The 16,475-nt window shown below is 45.2% G+C and overlaps 17 non-coding genes across 17 annotated transcripts; all 17 read right to left on the minus strand.

Annotated features, from left to right (window-relative positions):
* Positions 1-417: 417 nt before the first annotated feature.
* On the minus strand, positions 418-532 carry LOC146774258 (U5 spliceosomal RNA). Its single transcript, XR_014973854.1, has one exon. It is a non-coding gene; the product is annotated as a U5 spliceosomal RNA (small nuclear RNA).
* An 851-nt stretch (positions 533-1,383) lies between these two features.
* LOC146774259 (U5 spliceosomal RNA) lies at positions 1,384-1,498 on the minus strand. The gene has a single exon (XR_014974637.1). It is a non-coding gene; the product is annotated as a U5 spliceosomal RNA (small nuclear RNA).
* Positions 1,499-2,350: 852 nt separating this feature from the next.
* LOC146774260 (U5 spliceosomal RNA) lies at positions 2,351-2,465 on the minus strand. The gene has a single exon (XR_014974046.1). It is a non-coding gene; the product is annotated as a U5 spliceosomal RNA (small nuclear RNA).
* An 852-nt stretch (positions 2,466-3,317) lies between these two features.
* LOC146774261 (U5 spliceosomal RNA) lies at positions 3,318-3,432 on the minus strand. The gene has a single exon (XR_014974362.1). It is a non-coding gene; the product is annotated as a U5 spliceosomal RNA (small nuclear RNA).
* An 889-nt stretch (positions 3,433-4,321) lies between these two features.
* On the minus strand, positions 4,322-4,436 carry LOC146774262 (U5 spliceosomal RNA). Its single transcript, XR_014973855.1, has one exon. It is a non-coding gene; the product is annotated as a U5 spliceosomal RNA (small nuclear RNA).
* Positions 4,437-5,288: 852 nt separating this feature from the next.
* LOC146774263 (U5 spliceosomal RNA) lies at positions 5,289-5,403 on the minus strand. Its single transcript, XR_014973773.1, has one exon. It is a non-coding gene; the product is annotated as a U5 spliceosomal RNA (small nuclear RNA).
* An 852-nt stretch (positions 5,404-6,255) lies between these two features.
* LOC146774264 (U5 spliceosomal RNA) lies at positions 6,256-6,370 on the minus strand. Its single transcript, XR_014974047.1, has one exon. It is a non-coding gene; the product is annotated as a U5 spliceosomal RNA (small nuclear RNA).
* An 852-nt stretch (positions 6,371-7,222) lies between these two features.
* On the minus strand, positions 7,223-7,337 carry LOC146774265 (U5 spliceosomal RNA). The gene has a single exon (XR_014972685.1). It is a non-coding gene; the product is annotated as a U5 spliceosomal RNA (small nuclear RNA).
* An 865-nt stretch (positions 7,338-8,202) lies between these two features.
* LOC146774266 (U5 spliceosomal RNA) lies at positions 8,203-8,317 on the minus strand. Its single transcript, XR_014974638.1, has one exon. It is a non-coding gene; the product is annotated as a U5 spliceosomal RNA (small nuclear RNA).
* An 852-nt stretch (positions 8,318-9,169) lies between these two features.
* Positions 9,170-9,284, minus strand: LOC146774267 (U5 spliceosomal RNA). The gene has a single exon (XR_014974363.1). It is a non-coding gene; the product is annotated as a U5 spliceosomal RNA (small nuclear RNA).
* Positions 9,285-10,173: 889 nt separating this feature from the next.
* Positions 10,174-10,288, minus strand: LOC146774268 (U5 spliceosomal RNA). Its single transcript, XR_014973856.1, has one exon. It is a non-coding gene; the product is annotated as a U5 spliceosomal RNA (small nuclear RNA).
* Positions 10,289-11,139: 851 nt separating this feature from the next.
* Positions 11,140-11,254, minus strand: LOC146774269 (U5 spliceosomal RNA). The gene has a single exon (XR_014974796.1). It is a non-coding gene; the product is annotated as a U5 spliceosomal RNA (small nuclear RNA).
* An 852-nt stretch (positions 11,255-12,106) lies between these two features.
* On the minus strand, positions 12,107-12,221 carry LOC146774270 (U5 spliceosomal RNA). The gene has a single exon (XR_014974168.1). It is a non-coding gene; the product is annotated as a U5 spliceosomal RNA (small nuclear RNA).
* An 852-nt stretch (positions 12,222-13,073) lies between these two features.
* LOC146774271 (U5 spliceosomal RNA) lies at positions 13,074-13,188 on the minus strand. Its single transcript, XR_014972686.1, has one exon. It is a non-coding gene; the product is annotated as a U5 spliceosomal RNA (small nuclear RNA).
* An 853-nt stretch (positions 13,189-14,041) lies between these two features.
* On the minus strand, positions 14,042-14,156 carry LOC146774272 (U5 spliceosomal RNA). The gene has a single exon (XR_014973857.1). It is a non-coding gene; the product is annotated as a U5 spliceosomal RNA (small nuclear RNA).
* Positions 14,157-15,007: 851 nt separating this feature from the next.
* Positions 15,008-15,122, minus strand: LOC146774273 (U5 spliceosomal RNA). The gene has a single exon (XR_014974639.1). It is a non-coding gene; the product is annotated as a U5 spliceosomal RNA (small nuclear RNA).
* An 853-nt stretch (positions 15,123-15,975) lies between these two features.
* On the minus strand, positions 15,976-16,090 carry LOC146774274 (U5 spliceosomal RNA). The gene has a single exon (XR_014974271.1). It is a non-coding gene; the product is annotated as a U5 spliceosomal RNA (small nuclear RNA).
* Positions 16,091-16,475: the final 385 nt, after the last annotated feature.

Here is a 16,475-nt window from a genome sequence, read left to right on the forward strand (position 1 = left end):
AACAAGTCTGACGTGCCCCTTCAAGTCTACCTGAGAGGAAGCTGACTCAGGATTGGCGACCTCTCAGGGCACCTCTAACGGGCACAAATAACGGGCAAGCCCTATGAAAAGCACAGCATGAGTCTTGGTCCCACCTTTAAAAAGGAGGGTGACCTCTGGGATCTGGCAGCAGGATCTTTGGGAGATAAGAAAATATACTGCCTGCGATCGTGAAGTTTCAAGTCAGTCAAGAAAAGCAATCTCATGCACTGCACAAGCTCTTTCCCATGAGGCACCTCTCCTGCACTCTGTTTATGCAAATGAGCAAGCAGAGAGCTCAGGAATAAAACACCAAACTCATGTCCCCCAAAAAAAGCAGCAGACAATTGCTGGATATTCCCCAACTTGTAATGCTTTTCTTTTAAACAAATGATAAACAGCCTCACCTGTGGCAAGGCTTAAAAAAATTGAATAAACTCTTAAATGTTCCTCTCCACGGAAATCTTTAGTAAAAGGCGAAAGATTTTTTCGTTTTGAAGAGAAACCAGAATAAGTGACAATATAGCTCTCTAGGGTAAGTGGCGGCACATCAAAGACCCTGTCATTGCGAGGGTGAGGACCTGAAAGGTATTTTCAGGCTCTAAGAAAGAGGGCGAGAACCAGGCCGGTGGGCAAAACAGGCCAACATTTCAAAGTCTCTGCTCAAGGTACAAAAAGGTGGACTGTTCACATGTGTATGTCTGGGAATATGCAAATTTCTTTTGTACTCACCTCAGCTCATTAGGAGTTGTCGGGGCTGCTGGGGAAGGGGAACAGGAAATGTGAATCAGGCTTTTAGTTAAGTGGCACTGTAGGCCTTTTGTCCCCTAGCCATTTTACGCTTTCAACACGCTCTACACATAGCCATGCACCGTATGTGCCTTTTTCACACGTACTTTCATTAAACCTGAATATAGAAGGATATATCTGTCTAGGCTGGAGACACGTGAAACAAGTCTGACGTGCCCCTTCAAGTCTACCTGAGAGGAAGCGGACTCAGGATTGGCGACCTCTCAGGGCACCTCCAACGGGCACAAATAACGGCAAGCCCTATGAAAAGCACAGCATGAGTCTTGGTCCCACCTTTAAAAAGGAGGGTGACCTCTGGGATCTGGCAGCAGGATCTTTGGGAGATAAGAAAATATACTGCCTGCGATCGTGTAGTTTCAAGTCAGTCAAGAAAAGCAATCTCATGCACTGCACAAGCTCTTTCCCATGAGGCACCTCTCCTGCACTCTGTTTATGCAAATGAGCAAGCAGAGAGCTCAGGAATAAAACACCAAACTCATGTCCCCCAAAAAAGCAGCAGACAATTGCTGGATATTCCCCAACTTCTAATGCTTTTCTTTTAAACAAATGATAAACAGCCTCACCTGTGGCAAGGCTTAAAAAAATTGAATAAACTCTTAAATGTTCCTCTCCACGGAAATCTTTAGTAAAAGGCGAAAAAATTTTTCGTTTTGAAGAGAAACCAGAGTAAGTGACAATATAGCTCTCTAGGGTAAGTGGCGGCACATCAAAGACCCTGTCATTGCGAGGGTGAGGACCTGAAAGGTATTTTCAGGCTCTAAGAAAGAGGGCGAGAACCAGGCCGGTGGGCAAAACAGGCCAACATTTCAAAGTCTCTGCTCAAGGTACAAAAAGGTGGACTGTTCACATGTGTATGTCTGGGAATATGCAAATTTCTTTTGTACTCACCTCAGCTCATTAGGAGTTGTCGGGGCTGCTGGGGAAGGGGAACAGGAAATGTGAATCAGGCTTTTAGTTAAGTGGCACTGTAGGCCTTTTGTCCCCTAGCCATTTTACGCTTTCAACACGCTCTACACATAGCCATGCACCGTATGTGCCTTTTTCACACGTACTTTCATTAAACCTGAATATAGAAGGATATATCTGTCTAGGCTGGAGACACGTGAAACAAGTCTGACGTGCCCCTTCAAGTCTACCTGAGAGGAAGCTGACTCAGGATTGGCGACCTCTCAGGGCACCTCTAACGGGCACAAATAACGGGCAAGCCCTATGAAAAGCACAGCATGAGTCTTGGTCCCACCTTTAAAAAGGAGGGTGACCTCTGGGATCTGGCAGCAGGATCTTTGGGAGATAAGAAAATATACTGCCTGCGATCGTGTAGTTTCAAGTCAGTCAAGAAAAGCAATCTCATGCACTGCACAAGCTCTTTCCCATGAGGCACCTCTCCTGCACTCTGTTTATGCAAATGAGCAAGCAGAGAGCTCAGGAATAAAACACCAAACTCATGTCCCCCAAACAAGCAGCAGACAATTGCTGGATATTCCCCAACTTCTAATGCTTTTCTTTTAAACAAATGATAAACAGCCTCACCTGTGGCAAGGATTAAAAAAATTGAATAAACTCTTAAATGTTCCTCTCCACGGAAATCTTTAGTAAAAGGCGAAAGATTTTTTCGTTTTGAAGAGAAACCAGAGTAAGCGACAATATAGCTCTCTAGGGTAAGTGGCGGCACATCAAAGACCCTGTCATTGCGAGGGTGAGGACCTGAAAGGTATTTTCAGGCTCTAAGAAAGAGGGCGAGAACCAGGCCGGTGGGCAAAACAGGCCAACATTTCAAAGTCTCTGCTCAAGGTACAAAAAGGTGGACTGTTCACATGTGTATGTCTGGGAATATGCAAATTTCTTTTGTACTCACCTCAGCTCATTAGGAGTTGTCGGGGCTGCTGGGGAAGGGGAACAGGAAATGTGAATCAGGCTTTTAGTTAAGTGGCACTGTAGGCCTTTTGTCCCCTAGCCATTTTACGCTTTCAACACGCTCTACACATAGCCATGCACCGTATGTGCCTTTTTCACACGTACTTTCATTAAACCTGAATATAGAAGGATATATCTGTCTAGGCTGGAGACACGTGAAACAAGTCTGACGTGCCCCTTCAAGTCTACCTGAGAGGAAGCGGACTCAGGATTGGCGACCTCTCAGGGCACCTCCAACGGGCACAAATAACGGGCAAGCCCTATGAAAAGCACAGCATGAGTCTTGGTCCCACCTTTAAAAAGGAGGGTGACCTCTGGGATCTGGCAGCAGGATCTTTGGGAGATAAGAAAATATACTGCCTGCGATCGTGTAGTTTCAAGTCAGTCAAGAAAAGCAATCTCATGCACTGCACAAGCTCTTTCCCATGAGGCACCTCTCCTGCACTCTGTTTATGCAAATGAGCAAGCAGAGAGCTCAGGAATAAAACACCAAACTCATGTCCCCCAAAAAAGCAGCAGACAATTGCTGGATATTCCCCAACTTCTAATGCTTTTCTTTTAAACAAATGATAAACAGCCTCACCTGTGGCAAGGATTAAAAAAATTGAATAAACTCTTAAATGTTCCTCTCCACGGAAATCTTTAGTAAAAGGCGAAAGATTTTTTCGCTTTGAAGAGAAACCAGAGTAAGTGACAATATAGCTCTCTAGGGTAAGTGGCGGCACATCAAAGACCCTGTCATTGCGAGGGTGAGGACCTGAAAGGTATTTTCAGGCTCTAAGAAAGAGGGCGAGAACCAGGCCGGTGGGCAAAACAGGCCAACATTTCAAAGTCTCTGCTCAAGGTACAAAAAGGTGGACTGTTCACATGTGTATGTCTGGGAATATGCAAATTTCTTTTGTACTCACCTCAGCTCATTAGGAGTTGTCGGGGCTGCTGGGGAAGGGGAACAGGAAATGTGAATCAGGCTTTTAGTTAAGTGGCACTGTAGGCCTTTTGTCCCCTAGCCATTTTACGCTTTCAACACCATCCCTCCAATCGATATGCTCAGAGCCACCACTGTGCTCTACACATAGCCATGCACCGTATGTGCCTTTTTCACACGTACTTTCATTAAACCTGAATATAGAAGGATATATCTGTCTAGGCTGGAGACATGTGAAACAAGTCTGACGTGCCCCTTCAAGTCTACCTGAGAGGAAGCTGACTCAGGATTGGCGACCTCTCAGGGCACCTCTAACGGGCACAAATAACGGGCAAGCCCTATGAAAAGCACAGCATGAGTCTTGGTCCCACCTTTAAAAAGGAGGGTGACCTCTGGGATCTGGCAGCAGGATCTTTGGGAGATAAGAAAATATACTGCCTGCGATCGTGAAGTTTCAAGTCAGTCAAGAAAAGCAATCTCATGCACTGCACAAGCTCTTTCCCATGAGGCACCTCTCCTGCACTCTGTTTATGCAAATGAGCAAGCAGAGAGCTCAGGAATAAAACACCAAACTCATGTCCCCCAAAAAAAGCAGCAGACAATTGCTGGATATTCCCCAACTTGTAATGCTTTTCTTTTAAACAAATGATAAACAGCCTCACCTGTGGCAAGGCTTAAAAAAATTGAATAAACTCTTAAATGTTCCTCTCCACGGAAATCTTTAGTAAAAGGCGAAAGATTTTTTCGTTTTGAAGAGAAACCAGAATAAGTGACAATATAGCTCTCTAGGGTAAGTGGCGGCACATCAAAGACCCTGTCATTGCGAGGGTGAGGACCTGAAAGGTATTTTCAGGCTCTAAGAAAGAGGGCGAGAACCAGGCCGGTGGGCAAAACAGGCCAACATTTCAAAGTCTCTGCTCAAGGCACAAAAAGGTGGACTGTTCACATGTGTATGTCTGGGAATATGCAAATTTCTTTTGTACTCACCTCAGCTCATTAGGAGTTGTCGGGGCTGCTGGGGAAGGGGAACAGGAAATGTGAATCAGGCTTTTAGTTAAGTGGCACTGTAGGCCTTTTGTCCCCTAGCCATTTTACGCTTTCAACACGCTCTACACATAGCCATGGACCGTATGTGCCTTTTTCACACGTACTTTCATTAAACCTGAATATAGAAGGATATATCTGTCTAGGCTGGAGACACGTGAAACAAGTCTGACGTGCCCCTTCAAGTCTACCTGAGAGGAAGCGGACTCAGGATTGGCGACCTCTCAGGGCACCTCCAACGGGCACAAATAACGGGCAAGCCCTATGAAAAGCACAGCATGAGTCTTGGTCCCACCTTTAAAAAGGAGGGTGACCTCTGGGATCTGGCAGCAGGATCTTTGGGAGATAAGAAAATATACTGCCTGCGATCGTGTAGTTTCAAGTCAGTCAAGAAAAGCAATCTCATGCACTGCACAAGCTCTTTCCCATGAGGCACCTCTCCTGCACTCTGTTTATGCAAATGAGCAAGCAGAGAGCTCAGGAATAAAACACCAAACTCATGTCCCCCAAAAAAGCAGCAGACAATTGCTGGATATTCCCCAACTTCTAATGCTTTTCTTTTAAACAAATGATAAACAGCCTCACCTGTGGCAAGGCTTAAAAAAATTGAATAAACTCCTAAATGTTCCTCTCCACGGAAATCTTTAGTAAAAGGCGAAAGATTTTTTCGTTTTGAAGAGAAACCAGAGTAAGTGACAATATAGCTCTCTAGGGTAAGTGGCGGCACATCAAAGACCCTGTCATTGCGAGGGTGAGGACCTGAAAGGTATTTTCAGGCTCTAAGAAAGAGGGCGAGAACCAGGCCGGTGGGCAAAACAGGCCAACATTTCAAAGTCTCTGCTCAAGGTACAAAAAGGTGGACTGTTCACATGTGTATGTCTGGGAATATGCAAATTTCTTTTGTACTCACCTCAGCTCATTAGGAGTTGTCGGGGCTGCTGGGGAAGGGGAACAGGAAATGTGAATCAGGCTTTTAGTTAAGTGGCACTGTAGGCCTTTTGTCCCCTAGCCATTTTACGCTTTCAACACGCTCTACACATAGCCATGCACCGTATGTGCCTTTTTCACACGTACTTTTATTAAACCTGAATATAGAAGGATATATCTGTCTAGGCTGGAGACACGTGAAACAAGTCTGACGTGCCCCTTCAAGTCTACCTGAGAGGAAGCTGACTCAGGATTGGCGACCTCTCAGGGCACCTCTAACGGGCACAAATAACGGGCAAGCCCTATGAAAAGCACAGCATGAGTCTTGGTCCCACCTTTAAAAAGGAGGGTGACCTCTGGGATCTGGCAGCAGGATCTTTGGGAGATAAGAAAATATACTGCCTGCGATCGTGTAGTTTCAAGTCAGTCAAGAAAAGCAATCTCATGCACTGCACAAGCTCTTTCCCATGAGGCACCTCTCCTGCACTCTGTTTATGCAAATGAGCAAGCAGAGAGCTCAGGAATAAAACACCAAACTCATGTCCCCCAAACAAGCAGCAGACAATTGCTGGATATTCCCCAACTTCTAATGCTTTTCTTTTAAACAAATGATAAACAGCCTCACCTGTGGCAAGGATTAAAAAAATTGAATAAACTCTTAAATGTTCCTCTCCACGGAAATCTTTAGTAAAAGGCGAAAGATTTTTTCGTTTTGAAGAGAAACCAGAGTAAGCGACAATATAGCTCTCTAGGGTAAGTGGCGGCACATCAAAGACCCTGTCATTGCGAGGGTGAGGACCTGAAAGGTATTTTCAGGCTCTAAGAAAGAGGGCGAGAACCAGGCCGGTGGGCAAAACAGGCCAACATTTCAAAGTCTCTGCTCAAGGTACAAAAAGGTGGACTGTTCACATGTGTATGTCTGGGAATATGCAAATTTCTTTTGTACTCACCTCAGCTCATTAGGAGTTGTCGGGGCTGCTGGGGAAGGGGAACAGGAAATGTGAATCAGGCTTTTAGTTAAGTGGCACTGTAGGCCTTTTGTCCCCTAGCCATTTTACGCTTTCAACACGCTCTACACATAGCCATGCACCGTATGTGCCTTTTTCACACGTACTTTCATTAAACCTGAATATAGAAGGATATATCTGTCTAGGCTGGAGACACGTGAAACAAGTCTGACGTGCCCCTTCAAGTTTACCTGAGAGGAAGCTGACTCAGGATTGGCGACCTCTCAGGGCACCTCTAACGGGCACAAATAACGGGCAAGCCCTATGAAAAGCACAGCATGAGTCTTGGTCCCACCTTTAAAAAGGAGGGTGACCTCTGGGATCTGGCAGCAGGATCTTTGGGAGATAAGAAAATATACTGCCTGCGATCGTGAAGTTTCAAGTCAGTCAAGAAAAGCAATCTCATGCACTGCACAAGCTCTTTCCCATGAGGCACCTCTCCTGCACTCTGTTTATGCAAATGAGCAAGCAGAGAGCTCAGGAATAAAACACCAAACTCATGTCCCCCAAAAAAGCAGCAGACAATTGCTGGATATTCCCCAACTTGTAATGCTTTTCTTTTAAACAAATGATAAACAGCCTCACCTGTGGCAAGGCTTAAAAAAATTGAATAAACTCTTAAATGTTCCTCTCCACGGAAATCTTTAGTAAAAGGCGAAAGATTTTTTCGTTTTGAAGAGAAACCAGAGTAAGTGACAATATAGCTCTCTAGGGTAAGTGGCGGCACATCAAAGACCCTGTCATTGCGAGGGTGAGGACCTGAAAGGTATTTTCAGGCTCTAAGAAAGAGGGCGAGAACCAGGCCGGTGGGCAAAACAGGCCAACATTTCAAAGTCTCTGCTCAAGGTACAAAAAGGTGGACTGTTCACATGTGTATGTCTGGGAATATGCAAATTTCTTTTGTACTCACCTCAGCTCATTAGGAGTTGTCGGGGCTGCTGGGGAAGGGGAACAGGAAATGTGAATCAGGCTTTTAGTTAAGTGGCACTGTAGGCCTTTTGTCCCCTAGCCATTTTACGCTTTCAACACGCTCTACACATAGCCATGCACCGTATGTGCCTTTTTCACACGTACTTTCATTAAACCTGAATATAGAAGGATATATCTGTCTAGGCTGGAGACACGTGAAACAAGTCTGACGTGCCCCTTCAAGTCTACCTGAGAGGAAGCTGACTCAGGATTGGCGACCTCTCAGGGCACCTCGAACGGGCACAAATAACGGGCACAAATAACGGGCAAGCCCTATGAAAAGCACAGCATGAGTCTTGGTCCCACCTTTAAAAAGGAGGGTGACCTCTGGGATCTGGCAGCAGGATCTTTGGGAGATAAGAAAATATACTGCCTGCGATCGTGTAGTTTCAAGTCAGTCAAGAAAAGCAATCTCATGCACTGCACAAGCTCTTTCCCATGAGGCACCTCTCCTGCACTCTGTTTATGCAAATGAGCAAGCAGAGAGCTCAGGAATAAAACACCAAACTCATGTCCCCCAAAAAAGCAGCAGACAATTGCTGGATATTCCCCAACTTCTAATGCTTTTCTTTTAAACAAATGATAAACAGCCTCACCTGTGGCAAGGCTTAAAAAAATTGAATAAACTCTTAAATGTTCCTCTCCACGGAAATCTTTAGTAAAAGGCGAAAAAATTTTTCGTTTTGAAGAGAAACCAGAGTAAGTGACAATATAGCTCTCTAGGGTAAGTGGCGGCACATCAAAGACCCTGTCATTGCGAGGGTGAGGACCTGAAAGGTATTTTCAGGCTCTAAGAAAGAGGGCGAGAACCAGGCCGGTGGGCAAAACAGGCCAACATTTCAAAGTCTCTGCTCAAGGTACAAAAAGGTGGACTGTTCACATGTGTATGTCTGGGAATATGCAAATTTCTTTTGTACTCACCTCAGCTCATTAGGAGTTGTCGGGGCTGCTGGGGAAGGGGAACAGGAAATGTGAATCAGGCTTTTAGTTAAGTGGCACTGTAGGCCTTTTGTCCCCTAGCCATTTTACGCTTTCAACACGCTCTACACATAGCCATGCACCGTATGTGCCTTTTTCACACGTACTTTCATTAAACCTGAATATAGAAGGATATATCTGTCTAGGCTGGAGACACGTGAAACAAGTCTGACGTGCCCCTTCAAGTCTACCTGAGAGGAAGCGGACTCAGGATTGGCGACCTCTCAGGGCACCTCCAACGGGCACAAATAACGGGCAAGCCCTATGAAAAGCACAGCATGAGTCTTGGTCCCACCTTTAAAAAGGAGGGTGACCTCTGGGATCTGGCAGCAGGATCTTTGGGAGATAAGAAAATATACTGCCTGCGATCGTGTAGTTTCAAGTCAGTCAAGAAAAGCAATCTCATGCACTGCACAAGCTCTTTCCCATGAGGCACCTCTCCTGCACTCTGTTTATGCAAATGAGCAAGCAGAGAGCTCAGGAATAAAACACCAAACTCATGTCCCCCAAAAAAGCAGCAGACAATTGCTGGATATTCCCCAACTTCTAATGCTTTTCTTTTAAACAAATGATAAACAGCCTCACCTGTGGCAAGGATTAAAAAAATTGAATAAACTCTTAAATGTTCCTCTCCACGGAAATCTTTAGTAAAAGGCGAAAGATTTTTTCGCTTTGAAGAGAAACCAGAGTAAGTGACAATATAGCTCTCTAGGGTAAGTGGCGGCACATCAAAGACCCTGTCATTGCGAGGGTGAGGACCTGAAAGGTATTTTCAGGCTCTAAGAAAGAGGGCGAGAACCAGGCCGGTGGGCAAAACAGGCCAACATTTCAAAGTCTCTGCTCAAGGTACAAAAAGGTGGACTGTTCACATGTGTATGTCTGGGAATATGCAAATTTCTTTTGTACTCACCTCAGCTCATTAGGAGTTGTCGGGGCTGCTGGGGAAGGGGAACAGGAAATGTGAATCAGGCTTTTAGTTAAGTGGCACTGTAGGCCTTTTGTCCCCTAGCCATTTTACGCTTTCAACACCATCCCTCCAATCGATATGCTCAGAGCCACCACTGTGCTCTACACATAGCCATGCACCGTATGTGCCTTTTTCACACGTACTTTCATTAAACCTGAATATAGAAGGATATATCTGTCTAGGCTGGAGACATGTGAAACAAGTCTGACGTGCCCCTTCAAGTCTACCTGAGAGGAAGCTGACTCAGGATTGGCGACCTCTCAGGGCACCTCTAACGGGCACAAATAACGGGCAAGCCCTATGAAAAGCACAGCATGAGTCTTGGTCCCACCTTTAAAAAGGAGGGTGACCTCTGGGATCTGGCAGCAGGATCTTTGGGAGATAAGAAAATATACTGCCTGCGATCGTGAAGTTTCAAGTCAGTCAAGAAAAGCAATCTCATGCACTGCACAAGCTCTTTCCCATGAGGCACCTCTCCTGCACTCTGTTTATGCAAATGAGCAAGCAGAGAGCTCAGGAATAAAACACCAAACTCATGTCCCCCAAAAAAAGCAGCAGACAATTGCTGGATATTCCCCAACTTGTAATGCTTTTCTTTTAAACAAATGATAAACAGCCTCACCTGTGGCAAGGCTTAAAAAAATTGAATAAACTCTTAAATGTTCCTCTCCACGGAAATCTTTAGTAAAAGGCGAAAGATTTTTTCGTTTTGAAGAGAAACCAGAATAAGTGACAATATAGCTCTCTAGGGTAAGTGGCGGCACATCAAAGACCCTGTCATTGCGAGGGTGAGGACCTGAAAGGTATTTTCAGGCTCTAAGAAAGAGGGCGAGAACCAGGCCGGTGGGCAAAACAGGCCAACATTTCAAAGTCTCTGCTCAAGGTACAAAAAGGTGGACTGTTCACATGTGTATGTCTGGGAATATGCAAATTTCTTTTGTACTCACCTCAGCTCATTAGGAGTTGTCGGGGCTGCTGGGGAAGGGGAACAGGAAATGTGAATCAGGCTTTTAGTTAAGTGGCACTGTAGGCCTTTTGTCCCCTAGCCATTTTACGCTTTCAACACGCTCTACACATAGCCATGCACCGTATGTGCCTTTTTCACACGTACTTTCATTAAACCTGAATATAGAAGGATATATCTGTCTAGGCTGGAGACACGTGAAACAAGTCTGACGTGCCCCTTCAAGTCTACCTGAGAGGAAGCGGACTCAGGATTGGCGACCTCTCAGGGCACCTCCAACGGGCACAAATAACGGCAAGCCCTATGAAAAGCACAGCATGAGTCTTGGTCCCACCTTTAAAAAGGAGGGTGACCTCTGGGATCTGGCAGCAGGATCTTTGGGAGATAAGAAAATATACTGCCTGCGATCGTGTAGTTTCAAGTCAGTCAAGAAAAGCAATCTCATGCACTGCACAAGCTCTTTCCCATGAGGCACCTCTCCTGCACTCTGTTTATGCAAATGAGCAAGCAGAGAGCTCAGGAATAAAACACCAAACTCATGTCCCCCAAAAAAGCAGCAGACAATTGCTGGATATTCCCCAACTTCTAATGCTTTTCTTTTAAACAAATGATAAACAGCCTCACCTGTGGCAAGGCTTAAAAAAATTGAATAAACTCTTAAATGTTCCTCTCCACGGAAATCTTTAGTAAAAGGCGAAAAAAATTTTCGTTTTGAAGAGAAACCAGAGTAAGTGACAATATAGCTCTCTAGGGTAAGTGGCGGCACATCAAAGACCCTGTCATTGCGAGGGTGAGGACCTGAAAGGTATTTTCAGGCTCTAAGAAAGAGGGCGAGAACCAGGCCGGTGGGCAAAACAGGCCAACATTTCAAAGTCTCTGCTCAAGGTACAAAAAGGTGGACTGTTCACATGTGTATGTCTGGGAATATGCAAATTTCTTTTGTACTCACCTCAGCTCATTAGGAGTTGTCGGGGCTGCTGGGGAAGGGGAACAGGAAATGTGAATCAGGCTTTTAGTTAAGTGGCACTGTAGGCCTTTTGTCCCCTAGCCATTTTACGCTTTCAACACGCTCTACACATAGCCATGCACCGTATGTGCCTTTTTCACACGTACTTTCATTAAACCTGAATATAGAAGGATATATCTGTCTAGGCTGGAGACACGTGAAACAAGTCTGACGTGCCCCTTCAAGTCTACCTGAGAGGAAGCGGACTCAGGATTGGCGACCTCTCAGGGCACCTCCAACGGGCACAAATAACGGGCAAGCCCTATGAAAAGCACAGCATGAGTCTTGGTCCCACCTTTAAAAAGGAGGGTGACCTCTGGGATCTGGCAGCAGGATCTTTGGGAGATAAGAAAATATACTGCCTGCGATCGTGTAGTTTCAAGTCAGTCAAGAAAAGCAATCTCATGCACTGCACAAGCTCTTTCCCATGAGGCACCTCTCCTGCACTCTGTTTATGCAAATGAGCAAGCAGAGAGCTCAGTAATAAAACACCAAACTCATGTCCCCCAAAAAAGCAGCAGACAATTGCTGGATATTCCCCAACTTCTAATGCTTTTCTTTTAAACAAATGATAAACAGCCTCACCTGTGGCAAGGCTTAAAAAAATTGAATAAACTCTTAAATGTTCCTCTCCACGGAAATCTTTAGTAAAAGGCGAAAGATATTTTCGTTTTGAAGAGAAACCAGAGTAAGTGACAATATAGCTCTCTAGGGTAAGTGGCGCCACATCAAAGACCCTGTCATTGCGAGGGTGAGGACCTGAAAGGTATTTCCAGGCTCTAAGAAAGAGGGCGAGAACCAGGCCGGTGGGCAAAACAGGCCAACATTTCAAAGTCTCTGCTCAAGGTACAAAAAGGTGGACTGTTCACATGTGTATGTCTGGGAATATGCAAATTTCTTTTGTACTCACCTCAGCTCATTAGGAGTTGTCGGGGCTGCTGGGGAAGGGGAACAGGAAATGTGAATCAGGCTTTTAGTTAAGTGGCACTGTAGGCCTTTTGTCCCCTAGCCATTTTACGCTTTCAACACGCTCTACACATAGCCATGCACCGTATGTGCCTTTTTCACACGTACTTTCATTAAACCTGAATATAGAAGGATATATCTGTCTAGGCTGGAGACACGTGAAACAAGTCTGACGTGCCCCTTCAAGTTTACCTGAGAGGAAGCTGACTCAGGATTGGCGACCTCTCAGGGCACCTCTAACGGGCACAAATAACGGGCAAGCCCTATGAAAAGCACAGCATGAGTCTTGGTCCCACCTTTAAAAAGGAGGTTGACCTCTGGGATCTGGCAGCAGGATCTTTGGGAGATAAGAAAATATACTGCCTGCGATCGTGAAGTTTCAAGTCAGTCAAGAAAAGCAATCTCATGCACTGCACAAGCTCTTTCCCATGAGGCACCTCTCCTGCACTCTGTTTATGCAAATGAGCAAGCAGAGAGCTCAGGAATAAAACACCAAACTCATGTCCCCCAAAAAAGCAGCAGACAATTGCTGGATATTCCCCAACTTGTAATGCTTTTCTTTTAAACAAATGATAAACAGCCTCACCTGTGGCAAGGCTTAAAAAAATTGAATAAACTCTTAAATGTTCCTCTCCACGGAAATCTTTAGTAAAAGGCGAAAGATTTTTTCGTTTTGAAGAGAAACCAGAGTAAGTGACAATATAGCTCTCTAGGGTAAGTGGCGGCACATCAAAGACCCTGTCATTGCGAGGGTGAGGACCTGAAAGGTATTTTCAGGCTCTAAGAAAGAGGGCGAGAACCAGGCCGGTGGGCAAAACAGGCCAACATTTCAAAGTCTCTGCTCAAGGTACAAAAAGGTGGACTGTTCACATGTGTATGTCTGGGAATATGCAAATTTCTTTTGTACTCACCTCAGCTCATTAGGAGTTGTCGGGGCTGCTGGGGAAGGGGAACAGGAAATGTGAATCAGGCTTTTAGTTAAGTGGCACTGTAGGCCTTTTGTCCCCTAGCCATTTTACGCTTTCAACACGCTCTACACATAGCCATGCACCGTATGTGCCTTTTTCACACGTACTTTCATTAAACCTGAATATAGAAGGATATATCTGTCTAGGCTGGAGACACGTGAAACAAGTCTGACGTGCCCCTTCAAGTCTACCTGAGAGGAAGCTGACTCAGGATTGGCGACCTCTCAGGGCACCTCTAACGGGCACAAATAACGGGCAAGCCCTATGAAAAGCACAGCATGAGTCTTGGTCCCACCTTTAAAAAGGAGGGTGACCTCTGGGATCTGGCAGCAGGATCTTTGGGAGATAAGAAAATATACTGCCTGCGATCGTGAAGTTTCAAGTCAGTCAAGAAAAGCAATCTCATGCACTGCACAAGCTCTTTCCCATGAGGCACCTCTCCTGCACTCTGTTTATGCAAATGAGCAAGCAGAGAGCTCAGGAATAAAACACCAAACTCATGTCCCCCAAAAAAAGCAGCAGACAATTGCTGGATATTCCCCAACTTATAATGCTTTTCTTTTAAACAAATGATAAACAGCCTCACCTGTGGCAAGGCTTAAAAAAATTGAATAAACTCTTAAATGTTCCTCTCCACGGAAATCTTTAGTAAAAGGCGAAAGATTTTTTCGTTTTGAAGAGAAACCAGAATAAGTGACAATATAGCTCTCTAGGGTAAGTGGCGGCACATCAAAGACCCTGTCATTGCGAGGGTGAGGACCTGAAAGGTATTTTCAGGCTCTAAGAAAGAGGGCGAGAACCAGGCCGGTGGGCAAAACAGGCCAACATTTCAAAGTCTCTGCTCAAGGTACAAAAAGGTGGACTGTTCACATGTGTATGTCTGGGAATATGCAAATTTCTTTTGTACTCACCTCAGCTCATTAGGAGTTGTCGGGGCTGCTGGGGAAGGGGAACAGGAAATGTGAATCAGGCTTTTAGTTAAGTGGCACTGTAGGCCTTTTGTCCCCTAGCCATTTTACGCTTTCAACACGCTCTACACATAGCCATGCACCGTATGTGTCTTTTTCACACGTACTTTCATTAAACCTGAATATAGAAGGATATATCTGTCTAGGCTGGAGACACGTGAAACAAGTCTGACGTGCCCCTTCAAGTCTACCTGAGAGGAAGCGGACTCAGGATTGGCGACCTCTCAGGGCACCTCCAACGGGCACAAATAACGGCAAGCCCTATGAAAAGCACAGCATGAGTCTTGGTCCCACCTTTAAAAAGGAGGGTGACCTCTGGGATCTGGCAGCAGGATCTTTGGGAGATAAGAAAATATACTGCCTGCGATCGTGTAGTTTCAAGTCAGTCAAGAAAAGCAATCTCATGCACTGCACAAGCTCTTTCCCATGAGGCACCTCTCCTGCACTCTGTTTATGCAAATGAGCAAGCAGAGAGCTCAGGAATAAAACACCAAACTCATGTCCCCCAAAAAAGCAGCAGACAATTGCTGGATATTCCCCAACTTCTAATGCTTTTCTTTTAAACAAATGATAAACAGCCTCACCTGTGGCAAGGCTTAAAAAAATTGAATAAACTCTTAAATGTTCCTCTCCACGGAAATCTTTAGTAAAAGGCGAAAAAATTTTTCGTTTTGAAGAGAAACCAGAGTAAGTGACAATATAGCTCTCTAGGGTAAGTGGCGGCACATCAAAGACCCTGTCATTGCGAGGGTGAGGACCTGAAAGGTATTTTCAGGCTCTAAGAAAGAGGGCGAGAACCAGGCCGGTGGGCAAAACAGGCCAACATTTCAAAGTCTCTGCTCAAGGTACAAAAAGGTGGACTGTTCACATGTGTATGTCTGGGAATATGCAAATTTCTTTTGTACTCACCTCAGCTCATTAGGAGTTGTCGGGGCTGCTGGGGAAGGGGAACAGGAAATGTGAATCAGGCTTTTAGTTAAGTGGCACTGTAGGCCTTTTGTCCCCTAGCCATTTTACGCTTTCAACACGCTCTACACATAGCCATGCACCGTATGTGCCTTTTTCACACGTACTTTCATTAAACCTGAATATAGAAGGATATATCTGTCTAGGCTGGAGACACGTGAAACAAGTCTGACGTGCCCCTTCAAGTCTACCTGAGAGGAAGCTGACTCAGGATTGGCGACCTCTCAGGGCACCTCTAACCGGCACAAATAACGGGCAAGCCCTATGAAAAGCACAGCATGAGTCTTGGTCCCACCTTTAAAAAGGAGGGTGACCTCTGGGATCTGGCAGCAGGATCTTTGGGAGATAAGAAAATATACTGCCTGCGATCGTGTAGTTTCAAGTCAGTCAAGAAAAGCAATCTCATGCACTGCACAAGCTCTTTCCCATGAGGCACCTCTCCTGCACTCTGTTTATGCAAATGAGCAAGCAGAGAGCTCAGGAATAAAACACCAAACTCATGTCCCCCAAAAAAAGCAGCAGACAATTGCTGGATATTCCCCAACTTCTAATGCATTTCTTTTAAACAAATGATAAACAGCCTCACCTGTGGCAAGGATTATAAAAATTGAATAAACTCTTAAATGTTCCTCTCCACGGAAATCTTTAGTAAAAGGCGAAAGATTTTTTCGTTTTGAAGAGAAACCAGAGTAAGTGACAATATAGCTCTCTAGGGTAAGTGGCGGCACATCAAAGACCCTGTCATTGCGAGGGTGAGGACCTGAAAGGTATTTTCAGGCTCTAAGAAAGAGGGCGAGAACCAGGCCGGTCGGCAAAACAGGCCAACATTTCAAAGTCTCTGCTCAAGGTACAAAAAGGTGGACTGTTCACATGTGTATGTCTGGGAATATGCAAATTTCTTTTGTACTCACCTCAGCTCATTAGGAGTTGTCGGGGCTGCTGGGGAAGGGGAACAGGAAATGTGAATCAGGCTTTTAGTTAAGTGGCACTGTAGGCCTTTTGTCCCCTAGCCATTTTACGCTTTCAACACCATCCCTCCAATCGATATGCTCAGAGCCACCACTGTGCTCTACACATA

This window comes from Triturus cristatus, chromosome 12, assembly GCF_964204655.1.
Source record: "Triturus cristatus chromosome 12, aTriCri1.1, whole genome shotgun sequence".
Taxonomy (NCBI): Eukaryota; Metazoa; Chordata; class Amphibia; order Caudata; family Salamandridae; genus Triturus; species Triturus cristatus.